Source organism: Phalangium opilio, unplaced genomic scaffold, assembly GCF_054372755.1.
Source record: "Phalangium opilio isolate 3A_F unplaced genomic scaffold, DU_Popi_V2 ptg000217l_1, whole genome shotgun sequence".
NCBI lineage: Eukaryota > Metazoa > Arthropoda > Arachnida > Opiliones > Phalangiidae > Phalangium > Phalangium opilio.
The window spans coordinates 13011815-13024819 of record NW_028324218.1 but is presented as its reverse complement, the minus strand read 5'-3'; the positions used below and the strand labels follow the sequence as shown (position 1 = coordinate 13024819).

At 39.2% G+C, this 13005-nt stretch overlaps 1 protein-coding gene and 1 long non-coding RNA gene across 2 annotated transcripts in view; one reads left to right on the top strand and one right to left on the bottom strand.

Annotated features, from left to right (window-relative positions):
- The window catches only part of LOC149616663 (uncharacterized), a 49888-nt gene that overhangs the window by 18651 nt on the left and 18232 nt on the right, over positions 1 to 13005 (top strand). The window lies entirely within an intron of this gene.
- LOC149616664 (uncharacterized) overlaps positions 1 to 13005 on the bottom strand; it is a 55296-nt gene that overhangs the window by 25472 nt on the left and 16819 nt on the right. The gene's annotated exons all lie outside the window — the stretch shown is intronic.

The window sequence follows — 13005 nt, the reverse complement described above, 5'->3', positions numbered from 1 at the left end:
ATTTGGGATGGACGAAGACCAAACATGGTGGTGTGAGAACTCAAGTATAGATTAGCCAAAGGAGAGAAATACAATTTTCCAAATTTCTGTGAACTGTCAATGCGGTCCGGAAATTGGGAACACGTTTGCTCCGATACGCAAACTGCGAACGCGGTCACGTGGGTGTAACAACGGACAGACAGACACACAGACAGACACACAGACAGACACACACACACACACAGACAGACAGACACGGCCGTTACAGAACCTCTCCTGGACTACGTCACACGGAGAGGTAATTACATTGAGTTGATACTTCTTCATAACTTTTAGAGCTGTTAATACTCATAATAGGTCAAGAAGAGTTTTCAAGCTTAACTTCGGAGGCCATTTTCTCAATTTCCCGTGTTACTTCTCTTAACATCGACCAGGTAGAGACCTTAATCTTACTCCGTTGATAGAGGGGAGGAATTTTAACCCACCCAGCCGTTCCTCTTCCTCTCTCTCGTAAATAAAATGCCCCCACAGTGAGCCCTATGGCTCGTTCATAACTTCCCCTAATCCACCTCTGGTTTCTCATATTATGAAACATAATTAGGGACGGGATTTAAAAAGTTAAAATGAATGTAGACTAAAGGGGAAGAGTGTGATATTTTTCATTGCGAAAATACCGCTTTGTTACAAAATGTTAATTCTGGTCATTAATAAGATATTATAATTTTTGTAATGATATATGTTAAATTCTAGGGTAAAAATTTTTTTCTTATCATCATTTAGTCGTATTGCCTCTTAATTTTAAAAAATATGCTAGCAAAAACCGATATTTTAGGTATCATGCATTTTGGCGCCAAAATATCTTTGGCGCGAACTTTAAATTCATTCAAATATTTATACAACAGAAAGTGCCACCTAGCTCCTGGGAGAGGCGGCCGATAAAAGGTCCGGTCCCCTACTCACGATGGGCCTTTATAAATTTAGTCGGCATTGATCTGTTTATATACGAGGAATTTTTTCTGTTCTCGCGGCTAGGGCGAACCCAGCCTCCGGCGGCTCGGGAATCGGGATAACGCTGATACCTAGCCAAGGCTTAGTGTAGTTTTCGAGTCTACTATTATCAAAAGCGGATTATGCTTCACGTAAGGCCCACTTTTCTATAGCTTTGCCCATAGATTTCATGACATTCCCGAAGTAAAATTAAGCAGACGAACAAAAAAGCTTTTAACCAATCATGAGCCCCCTAACCGTAGATAACCTCTTTAATGCCAGAAAAATCGACGACGGCTATTACTATTTTCTTGCATGGGACCTCGACTCGACCTCGCCGTCGACCTAACCGGGAAGCTCGGAAGGCAAATTTGCGGTATCGTTCGGTAGTTTTTATAATATATTCAACGTTTTAAAGTTCAAATTCCGAACATTTCCGAGTCACTTAATAAGTCTTCAACTAAATATTATAAGAATTTTTTTAATTGCAAGAGAAAAATAGCTGTGCGAATAATAGTAGACTCGAAAACTACACTAAGCCTTGGCTAGGTGTAGTTTTTAGGTAAGCTTAGTTTTTACTTCGGGAATGTCATGAAATCCATGGCCAAAGCTATGGAGAAGTGGGGCTTACGTACCATTTGTGTGAAGCATAATCCGCTTTTGCTATTATTAAGAGCAAAATACTTGGTTAAATAGTGTTGGAAAATATATCCACAATGGCGCCTCATATCTTTCCATTTCTAATTTGGTTTTAAACTTATAATTAACTAAAGCTAATTCAAAAACACAAACTACTTGCAAATTTTAGAATATCATATTTTTAAAATATATATTTAAAATTAACATGCAAAAGTGCTGGTCCTTTCCTTCAAAGAGACAGATTATAATATTAATACGTACCCTTTCACCGATCTCAGTTTCGTCGTCAGCGGATAGCTGGTCGAGGTCCGGTTGTAGGGCGCATGCGCGTATAACGTTGTTGTATCTTTCCTGGTCCATTTCGTCGACGAAGAGAATATTCTCCCTCAGTGAGGCGTTCTGGATCCAGGGTTGTTGAGTAACGTATCCCACTCTCCCGGCCACTCTCACCTCCCCCTCCGTCTTCTGCATCTCGGAAACCAAAGCGGACAAGAGAGAAGACTTGCCACAACCCACCGGACCCACCACGGCCACCAAGGAGCCGCGGGACACTTTCAAATTGATGTCCTGAAGAGACGCCATATCTTCGTCTTCCACGTTCCAGTGAAACGTTCCCTTCTGAATCTCAATTGCTGAAATTTTCATAGAAATAAATTGATGTTAACATTGGTCAAATATGACGGATAGTGATAGGTTAGAAATATTTGGAAAGAATATAAAAGCGACTTCAGGTTTTCCTCTTTGAGAACGACATGTTGATTGGTGTATTTTACAAATACGATTTTTAAAAGGGAGTCTTTACGGGGTTTCGTTCAAACATTGATTATCGTGATAAGCCAGAATTCCTTTTTATCTGCGTAATGAAGCTATCACTGAGAATAGGTGAATATATAAAGTGTTTGGTCTTGCTGAACTTGTTGGCTAGGGGGAAGAGATAGTCTGACGTCACGCAGCCCCTCTCTGGTTAGCATTTTTGCTCGTAGAATACTGTTTCCAACCGTTAGGGGGATGAAACTCCAGGAATAGATAGAAGGGTGTGAGGTTTCGGGGTTAGAACTGCTAGCTCCCTATTGGTAGATAATTAACTATCCATTATACACGATATTTTTAATTATCCACAGAACTTCTATGTTAAATCGTATTATATCCACGAATTTGTTTATAAATAATCGGTGATCCACCAATTTGTGGATAATGGATAGAAAATGCCGAGCTCAAATTATTATTATTCTGTTTCGACTAATGTTCCGGATTGGTGGGTCAAGTTCTGAAGAAGTTCCTTCCATTGTCGCTTTCTCCGCGCTAAAATTCGCGCTTCTACCTTTTAATAACAATAATGTTTCAGCTTAAATTTATCTGCTTGCGTGGAAATAGCTGCCAGAAACAGTAAGAGACCCATCTCGTTTTTAAAAGCCTCTATTTTATTGACATACCAAATTGTGCGTCGTTAGCCATCTGCTCCACGTAAAGCTTGTTTTCCCGACGACTCAACAAGTTTGCTATTCTTCTTACCGAGACATGTGTCTGTAAAGAATCACTTAGTGGATTTGCGTCATTTTGGGACCTAAAGAGAAGGTCAAAGTGACAATCTCTTACGATTCTTTATCTAAAACCAATACCTCTTTATTGGGAAAATGTATTTTGCGCTTACTGATGTTTGTTTGAAAAAGATTTTTTTTTCAAATGACGTACCTAAATCTGAGATTGTATGAGAGCTCGACTGCATCAAATACTACTACTATAATAAGGTGGTAAACCGAAATTTTCACATAATATTATCATATAATTGATAATATTCAAAATTATATACCAAATTAAAAATCAAAACACTCCAAATAACTTAAATTTTTCATAAATCCAGAAGCTTTCAAATCTTTGATTCCCGATAAACAATATATTTAGTTGAGGAAGCAAACATTAGATTTGTCTTTTGACCCTCCCTGACCGCGTTCTTACCAAAACTAGGGTGTTTACTAAATCCGGAAACGTAAACATTGACGTTGATAATAATCGTACCAACTGATAGGAGACGAAAGCCTTCCTCGAAGTGAGAACATTATTTTCGTCGATTAATACGTACATCGCGAAACAAGGTGAAGTAATCTGAAAATTTTGAAACTCAAAATCAATATGGAGGTAAAAGAGAGTGTAAGCCTTGAAGTTGAATAGTTAAAAAGTTAATAGTTAGATGACGACCAACAGTAAAACCAAAAGTATATAGATATAAAAACAAAAGTACACTTTGTTGAAACTTGCTGGCACCGTGTAAAATGAGAAGCCCAGCTGCTTTATCCCAGAATAGTGTCGACCCCCCTCTGCGTATGATTACCTTCCCGACAGTGGCGCAGGGAACAAGCCGTGAATAGGCTCATAAAGTAGCGGATGCTAGCTCTAGTATCAAAAATTAACGATTGGATCGCCAGCATCATGTATACTTTCTATAAACCCATGACGTCAAAGAGCTCTTCTCTGATTGGTTAATTCGTGCAGGGGTTTGAAAGGAGCGTAGTTTGCTTTTCAGTTTACATGTCGTCTACCGCCAAAGGCAGGGAATTGTTAATGAAGTGTACTTTTGGTTTTTATATCTATACACTTTTGGTAAAACCAAATGTGGATGAGAGGGAAAGTATGACAATGGCCATAGAGCCTGTGTTAAAAAACGCGGACATCAAAGTTTCGCCAATAACTATTTAGTTTACTAGTGACTGATGGACTTGCAAACTCGCGACTGAAAGTAGTTCAGACATTTATGCTCCTTGGTTTAACCATAGCCCACTCGATCACGCGCATCACGACTCAAGCTGTTCGCGCTATAGCTAAATTACCGAGATTTGTTTTAAACGTATCTAGCTTCATGTGCTCTTCTATTGCTTCGATAAACTTACTTAAATCCATATTATACCTTCAAATACCTTTTAAAACATTACCAGCTACTCTGTCCTGACTACAAACACAAATCGAGGAAGTTCTAGCATACACAATAGCAGACGACGGTAACCGCGAATTAACACAAGACCTATTTTAAGGGAGTAAACAGGCCCAGTATAGCTACGCCAATAGAACGGTCAACTACGGCGAAACTCTGATGACTCTCGACTTTTGGCCATTTTCATACTTTTCCTCTCATCCACTTTTGGTAAAACCAACATAAACCACTGAAATGTGGCGTTATCGCCTTTCTTGTACGCGGCGAAAGCCTAGAGATTTCAGGGGCATCTGCCTTTTAGTGTCGAGTGAGAAAAATAAATACTGAGCTGAGTTCTCTACACTTCTATGTGCCCCCAGGATTGATAATAATAATAATAATCCACTTCTTATAAATATTTTTACGTTCTTACCAAAACCGGTATAAGAGTCGCTATAAATGTGTTTATTCCTTCGAAGAGTCCTTGTTTCTTCATGAGTGCAATTTCTTTCTTCCTGATTTCAAGAACTATTCTCTGGAATGATCTCTCCTAGGCGTACAACTTCAAGACACGGATTCCGTTCAAGATTTCACTCATCATTTTCATTCGGCTGTCCTTCAGCTTCATCAGCTCAATCTAATAAACGTGATAATTAAAGAAACCTGTCACAGAAACTCCAACGCTGGTGATACAAAGGAAAAGTAAATAGGGGGAAGCAGGAGCGCCGATCATTAATTTTCCCAGGGGTTGCTGGGGCCCAAGGCAATACCTGGGACCCAAGCCAAAATTTTTTATTTCTTATAGGAAAATATGAAATATAGGATTTTATAGTAGAAAAAGGGTTGTTTTATAGGAAATATAGTACTAATAATCCTCATATGTAAACCTATTTTAGCTCCGTGTAGAAATATCTCAAAAAAAAAAACAAATCAAATTCTACTTTGAAAAAAAAAGTTAATAAAAATACTATGCGTAAAAATTCCAGAGCGAGCGAAGCGAGCTCCGCAATTTCGCTTTCTTTAAATTTTATCTCGATGAAAGCTAAATTTTGACAAATTTGGCATTTAAGTATACGAAAACTTCGATTATGTCAAGAGTATAGGATATAAGACTATGTCAAGAGTATAGGATATAAGACTAAGTCAAGAGTATAGGCAGGGGTTAATAACGAAAGGAGTTAGAGATGCTAGCTTCCGTAGTGTAGAATACAGTGGGACTTTCAAACGTAGACACAGAAAAGAGAAAACGCCTCGGTCGCGCCGTCTATAATTCAAAACAAGTATGATATTTTCCAACCAATAGCGTGGCAGCAAAGTTTCGAAAGTCATGCTGGGATATCGATTTTCTCCTGTCTGCTAGTGTTCGTCTGGTTACGACTGAGTGACAATTAGGCTTAGAGTAAAGTTTATTTATTAAGGTGCACTTGAATTAGAAACATGCAACTTTAAAGTTGGTAAATTCCTTATTCGATAATGAAATGGAATTAAATGTCGTTTTTGCATCCTTCAATACAGTTTTAAATGTTTTAATTTCTTTAGTCACAGATACAGTCGATGATCCTCATCCCACAGTTCCCACTGGCACTGACTCGGAAAAATCACTAAGCCTTGGCTCACTGGGACGACTCTGTAACCGCGCACTTACGGCAAAACAAGTTTGAACACATTTTGAGGATTTCCCCCGCTTCAAATTGCAAATTGTTGACTTATCTTTATTCTTTAAATCGCTGTTTACTCGCGATTCAATATAATAATTATATTGGGTTGATTTATGAGACGACTTCACAACATCGACAGCCGCCATTTTACTTTACCCAGAATACCTTGCAGCAGAGATTTTAAGGCAAAACTTTTAAGGTTCTGGTCTTATTTACAATACAGTTCCAAAGATGGCACTACGTTAGTTTCAAATTCTATGACGTTTCAAGGTCCCACTGTATTCTACACTACGGAAGCTAGCGTCTCTAACTCCTTTCGTTATTTACCCCTGGTATAGGATATAAGACTATGTCAAGAGTATAGGATATAAGACTAAGTCAAGAGTATAGGATATAAGACTAAGTCAAGAGTATAGGATATAAGACTAAGTCAAGAGTATAGGATATAATAGGACCTTTCATGAAATTATAAGATAATATGGGACAGGTTCAAATATATAGCATTTTTTAGTAATTATAGGACCGCTGGGCTCTCTGCAATATAAAAAGAGTCCTATGGTTCGGCCCAAGGCTCCTGAGAATTCGGTCGCTCCGACCTCCTATTTGCAGTCACTGATTGGCGTTTTTAAGGGATGCCAAGTGCTTGGTATTAACAAGTTGGGAAAACCAAAATATTACCTCTCCGAGTCTAGAGGTCTACTACTACAAACTTATTTACCTAGATATGGAATTATTTCTCTTTTTTGAAGTAAATATTTACGAAATATTGAAGCAGTATTCCAAGCATAGCGAATATACAGTAAAGCAGACGACATTTTACATCCAATAAGGATAAATCTTGGACACATGGAAATCAGTCAATGGGGAAAAGATCAGGAAATGAAGTCTACGCTTCAGCTGTTTACCGTATATTCTGATAGCTACATTCACAACTGGTTTGCAGTGTAAACACTATCGTCTCGTCTCACCTCATTAATATTCTTAGTTTGCCAACATGAATGTTAACGTTAAATAACACCAAAACTATATTGTATCTAGACGCACTAATAGTCAATGCGCACCATAAAGAGAATATAAAGTCTGTAGCTACTACCCGTTTACCATTAGCCCTTTTACTATTCTAATTGCCACCATGATCTTTTCTTCTATTATAAAATCTTAACCTGATTATTGTATTGTGTATTTAACTTTCGGCTCACTCTGAACCGTTTATGTCTCTTCATTTCAGACACGAAAATCAAAGCCCAAAATTTACTTCACCTCAGGCCTCAATTATTTAGGCCTACTCTTTGTTTCACTAAGCCTATTGCGGATAATACTTGATATACCCGCCGGAGTCTCAGTCTTAATTTTCTTCATGAAATCACTAAACCAAGGATTATTCTATATACAGATGTAGTATAGCTTAAGTAATATATAAACAGCCATTTCAAATAACATTATTAAAAAAAATCTTTGGAAAATCAAAATGAAACAGAGCTTTAAAGCTACAAAAGTACTAAATGCATCATAATTACGAAAAATACTTCCACATATTCACTTTATATTATGGAAAAAGGGAATATTAAGGTTCTGTATGATTTCTTAACACATCAACACAAGGCTAACTGCTAACGCGACGCACTAGTGTAACAATGGACGGACACACACAGACAAAAGCATAGACTGCTTTTTAACTCTTTCCGTATTAATTTTGAGTTGAGAAACAAGATTATCATAAATATTAAAATAAATACAGGGTGTATCTGAAATGGACGTAGGAGCGGAAGTATTTGGGTTCCTGGGGCCAATATAAGGCGAAACTGTTCTATGACATTTTGTCGTACGCCAACCCATTTGCAAGTTACTTGAACCTAGCCCTTGCTAGTTTGCATAAATCACAGCATGTTGACTTCGTCTAAAACAGTAGGAATTAAGTTCAAGATAGGATGATTATTGCAAATTAGTGGTTGCCAGCTAAATCAAAAAAGCCTCATAGCCATAGAGTTTATCGTAAATTTTTAAGGAGTAGGAAGTTGTACAGTTGGTGACTCATATCGAACATCATTGTAAAACAACATGTTACGATTAGTTTGTTGAAAGAACTGACCGATACTAACGGGAAACTGACAGCGATAACTAGCGAAAACTAATAAGGAACACCGACATTTTGCTTCATTTTTCAAACAATCGAAAGGTTGTAAAAGCGTTCATTTTGGTTATTGTACAAGACTACATTTAAGTTAACCCTCCACTTTTGGTTTTTTCTCGAATTTTCTTTAGTTTTATTTGCGGTCATCCGTTCGGTTCCGAGGTTAAGAACGAAAATTTCTTCTTAAAATTTTTTCTCTGCTATTACTTTTGGTGGTACCTCGTAATCAGTGTAGGCCAATCACGAGCCTTTCAACCCTTTCTTGAACAAGTTAGTAGTGTGTGATCTTGAGAAGGAATGCTCGGTTTACGCGTACCTAATTTGTTGCGGGTGAAGTTTCGGGTGAGGCACCAAGAAAAATGCCATTACTCCCTCACTGTAATTTTTTGGAGAAAGGAATGTTCCCTTTTTTGGTCACTTTGGACCATAAAAAATTTTAATTCATTTTCAACATTTATGTTTCATCAGTATTTGTTCATTTTTATAAGGGTTTATTTCATTTTCAACATTTAGACTTCATCATTATTTGTTGATTTTTATAAGGGTTAAAGTTTGCAAATTATGCATTTTACTGCTCAGTTTTAACAGGCGTTGCCCAACATCCCATCCCAAACATTCGCCCACTAACATTTATTCATGAATACTGATTTCGATAACTTGCAACATTAACCTAATCTTTAAACTAAATGCAACCTTTCGATTGTTTGAAGAATGTAGCAAAATGTCGGTGTTCCTTATTGCGCTATTTATCGCTGTCAGATTACCGTTAGTATCGGTCAGTTGTGTCAACACACTAAATCGTAACATGTTGTTTTACATTGATGTTCCTTTATGAGTCACCAACTGTACAACTTTCTACTCCTTAAAAATTTACGATAAACTCTATGGGTATGAGGCTTTTTTTCTTTTAGCTGGCAACCACTAATTTGCAATAATCATCATATCTTGAACTTAATTCCTACTGTTTTAGACGAAGTCAACATGCTGTGATTTATGCAAACTAGCAAGTGTTAGGTTCAAGTAACTTCCAAATGGGTTGGCGTACGACAAAATGTCATAGAACAGTTTCGTCTTATATTGGCCCCAGGAACCCAAATACTTCCGCTCCTACGTCCATTTCAGATACACCCTGTATAATTAATATTAATTATTTTCTTCGTTAGTTGTTCGCCTTATTGAGCGTTACATCGTTTTGATAAAGAACAATTAAACATTCTTGAGAGACTTGACTAATATTGGCGTTTGAAATGAAGCATACGACGGTTGCTTCGCCTTATTCAAATAGGTAGTATATAAGGGTTTCGAATCGCAGCTATAGATAAGAACAGCGCAATTGCGTGAACCTTTGGTGGAAGCCCCACCATTGGGAGGCCAGACGTTTCTCGTAACCCTGGCCGATCGCCGCGTATGTCTTAACCATAAGAATGATGATGGAGTAGAAGCCAGGTGTACAGACTGGTGTCCATGTGGGATGGACAAAAACAAAGACCAGAAGACGGTGGTGTTAGAAGCCAGTAAGTACAGACTGGTCACTGGTGTCCATGTGGGATGGACATAGAGCAGATGACGGTGGTGATTAGAAGCCAGTGTGTACAGACTGGTGTCCAGGTGGGATGGGCATAGACCAGAGGCTGTTGGTGTTAGACAGGCAATGGAGTAATAGCCTGTAAGTGTAATAAAATTTTCGAAATTTCCGGAAATTGAGAACACGTTTGCTCCGATTTTCAAACTGCGAACGCGGTCCCCTGGGGTGTAAGTCAATAACAACAGACAGACACACACACACAGACACGTCGAAATTAGAACCTCTCCGTGACATACGTCACTCGGAGAGGTAAAAAATCCAGCCTGAAAACATTTGCGCACCTCCGTTCTGAATATAGTCTTGCTACTTCCATATATAGTAGAAAATGTTTATTAGGAATTTAGGATATATATTCTATATCGATATAAATACTGACCTAATCGTAAAAATGAGAAATAGACTAAAATAACTCTATTGTTTCAACAACAAAAGGCCATTAATATTTTCCTTATAGGGTCAAAAGAGTGAGCATGGGGGACCAGTCTAGGCCGACTCACAGTGGCACCCAAATTAAACGCACAGCTTCCCAGAGGGGGCTCAGGCCCCCACTGCCCCCACATGGTCGGTTCCCCTGGGGGGAAGTACTAAGTAGGTATCTCCAGCTAAAGCTAGTGCAAGGCGTTCTTTTTCCATAAGAAAAAAAACACTGTTTGCGGTGCAAAATTTCAATCCATCCAACCAGAGAGAGAGAGAAATTTTCTTAAATGCGCCACCATACGGTCCTAAAGCTAACAAAATCGTCATCCAGCAGGACAGAAGAAAAGAAAATGGTTTCGGGGAAAGGAATTCATCCGCAACTTCCCCCTAAAAAGGCGCGGAAAAAAAAACAGAACTCGATGCCTCGCGAAACCCCCTTTAATTCGTGCTTCCCCTATTCGCCTGTCGTACGTTTTACTCTCGCGATTATATACAGGGTGTTTCTGATAAGTCTGCCATAAATCAAGGGGCGTGTTCTTTGGGTCAAACTGAGTGGAAAGTGTCAAAGAACATGGGGTGTACAAGAATTTGCAACGAAGATATGGCCCCCCAAACATTGGCCCCTAAAACAAGAAAATATTCGAAAATGTAGACTAAAACAAATTCAGCCTTATCAACTTGTTTAGAAATATGAGACAATTTCAATAGTTTCCCTCTAACATCGTTATTGAACTTTCACCTGGCAGAAGTGTATTAAATGAGTAGAAGTATGCCTACTCTAGTAAAGTAAATTCAAAGTATCATGGTACCTTTCGGTTGGTATTACTTTTATTCTTAACAAGTTAACATGGACGTTACAGGTATTGTTCAAAATGTCCACCAACGGCGTTAAGACAAACATGAACCCGTCTTTCGAAAGATTCTTGGACATGTTGGAAGATTCCTGGCATGTTCCTGATTGTTTGACAACCTTCAATAATTCGTCTTCGCAAGTCTTCCTCATCACGGACTTCATTCTTGTACACGATGTCTTTGAGATGACCCCAAAGATAGAAATCGCACGGATTTAAATCCGGAGATCTGGCTGGCCACGCAACTGGTCCTCCACGCCCAATCCACCTCAAATTAAACGTAGCATTAAGATGTTCTCTAACTGCACGGCTGAAATGTGGGGGTGCCCCGTCGTGCATAAACCACATGTCACGAAGTAATGCTAACGGTATGTCCTCGAGTAGTTCAGGTAAAGTGTCTCTTAAGAACGTGAGATATGCTTCACCATTTAGTCTGGGTGGAAGAAAATGCGGACCTAGTAAATGATTACCGACAATGCCGCACCATACGTTTAAAGAAAATTGCTGTTGGTGACTTCTAACACTAGTTGCGTGTGGGTTTAATTGGCGCCACTCGTGGTGGTTGTGATAGTTCAGAATTCCATCCCGGGAAAAATGTGCCTCGTCGGTTACTAAAAGGACCCGTGGAAATTGATTGTCCTCTACTCTGGCCAAAAACCACTCGCAAAAGTCGATGCGTCTTGGATAATCTGCCGGGTTAAGAGCTTGCACCTTTTGAATATGATACGGGTGAAACTGATGTCCGCGGAGAATTCGCCAGACCAAAACGTGATTAACATGTAATTGTCGTCCAACTTGTCTGGTACTTGTCGAGGGGTCCTCATCGAACATGGTAAGGACGTCTTCCTCGATTTCCTCCATGTCTTCTGGAATGTCTCGCTCTCGAACGTGGTTGGGTTGTACTTGTCCGATGTCCCTCAAGCGCCTGTCAACAGCCTCGAACGTACGACGATTTGGTATGCGTCGTTGCGGAAATTGTTCCTGGTATCGCCGCTGTGCTTCCACTGAATTGCCCTGCGCCAGTCCATACATGAGATGCATGTCTGTATATTCTGCATTGGTATACGCCATACTGTACTACCACACGTTCGTTCGAAGTGATACTGTGACGTTATCAACAACATCGCGTTACTTTATAGCAAACCACCGTTTAGTTTTTACGTTGGCGCCAATTAAACCCACACGCAACTAGTGTTAGAAGTCACCAACAGCAATTTTCTTTAAACGTATGGTGCGGCATTGTCGGTAATCATTTACTAGGTCCGCATTTTCTTCCACCCAGACTAAATGGTGAAGCATATCTCACGTTCTTAAGAGACACTTTACCTGAACTACTCGAGGACATACCGTTAGCATTACTTCGCGACATGTGGTTTATGCACGACGGGGCACCCCCACATTTCAGCCGTGCAGTTAGAGAACATCTTAATGCTACGTTTAATTTGAGGTGGATTGGGCGTGGAGGACCAGTTGCGTGGCGAGCCAGATCTCCGGATTTAAATCCGTGCGATTTCTATCTTTGGGGTCATCTCAAAGACATCGTGTACAAGAATGAAGTCCGTGATGAGGAAGACTTGCGAAGACGAATTATTGAAGGTTGTCAAACAATCAGGAACATGCCAGGAATCTTCCAACATGTCCAAGAATCTTTCGAAAGACGGGTTCATGTTTGTCTTAACGCCGTTGGTGGACATTTTGAACAATACCTGTAACGTCCATGTTAACTTGTTAAGAATAAAAGTAATACCAACAGAAAGGTACCATGATACTTTGAATTTACTTTACTAGAGTAGGCATACTTCTACTCATTTAATACACTTCTGCCAGGTGAAAGTTCAATAACGATGTTAGAG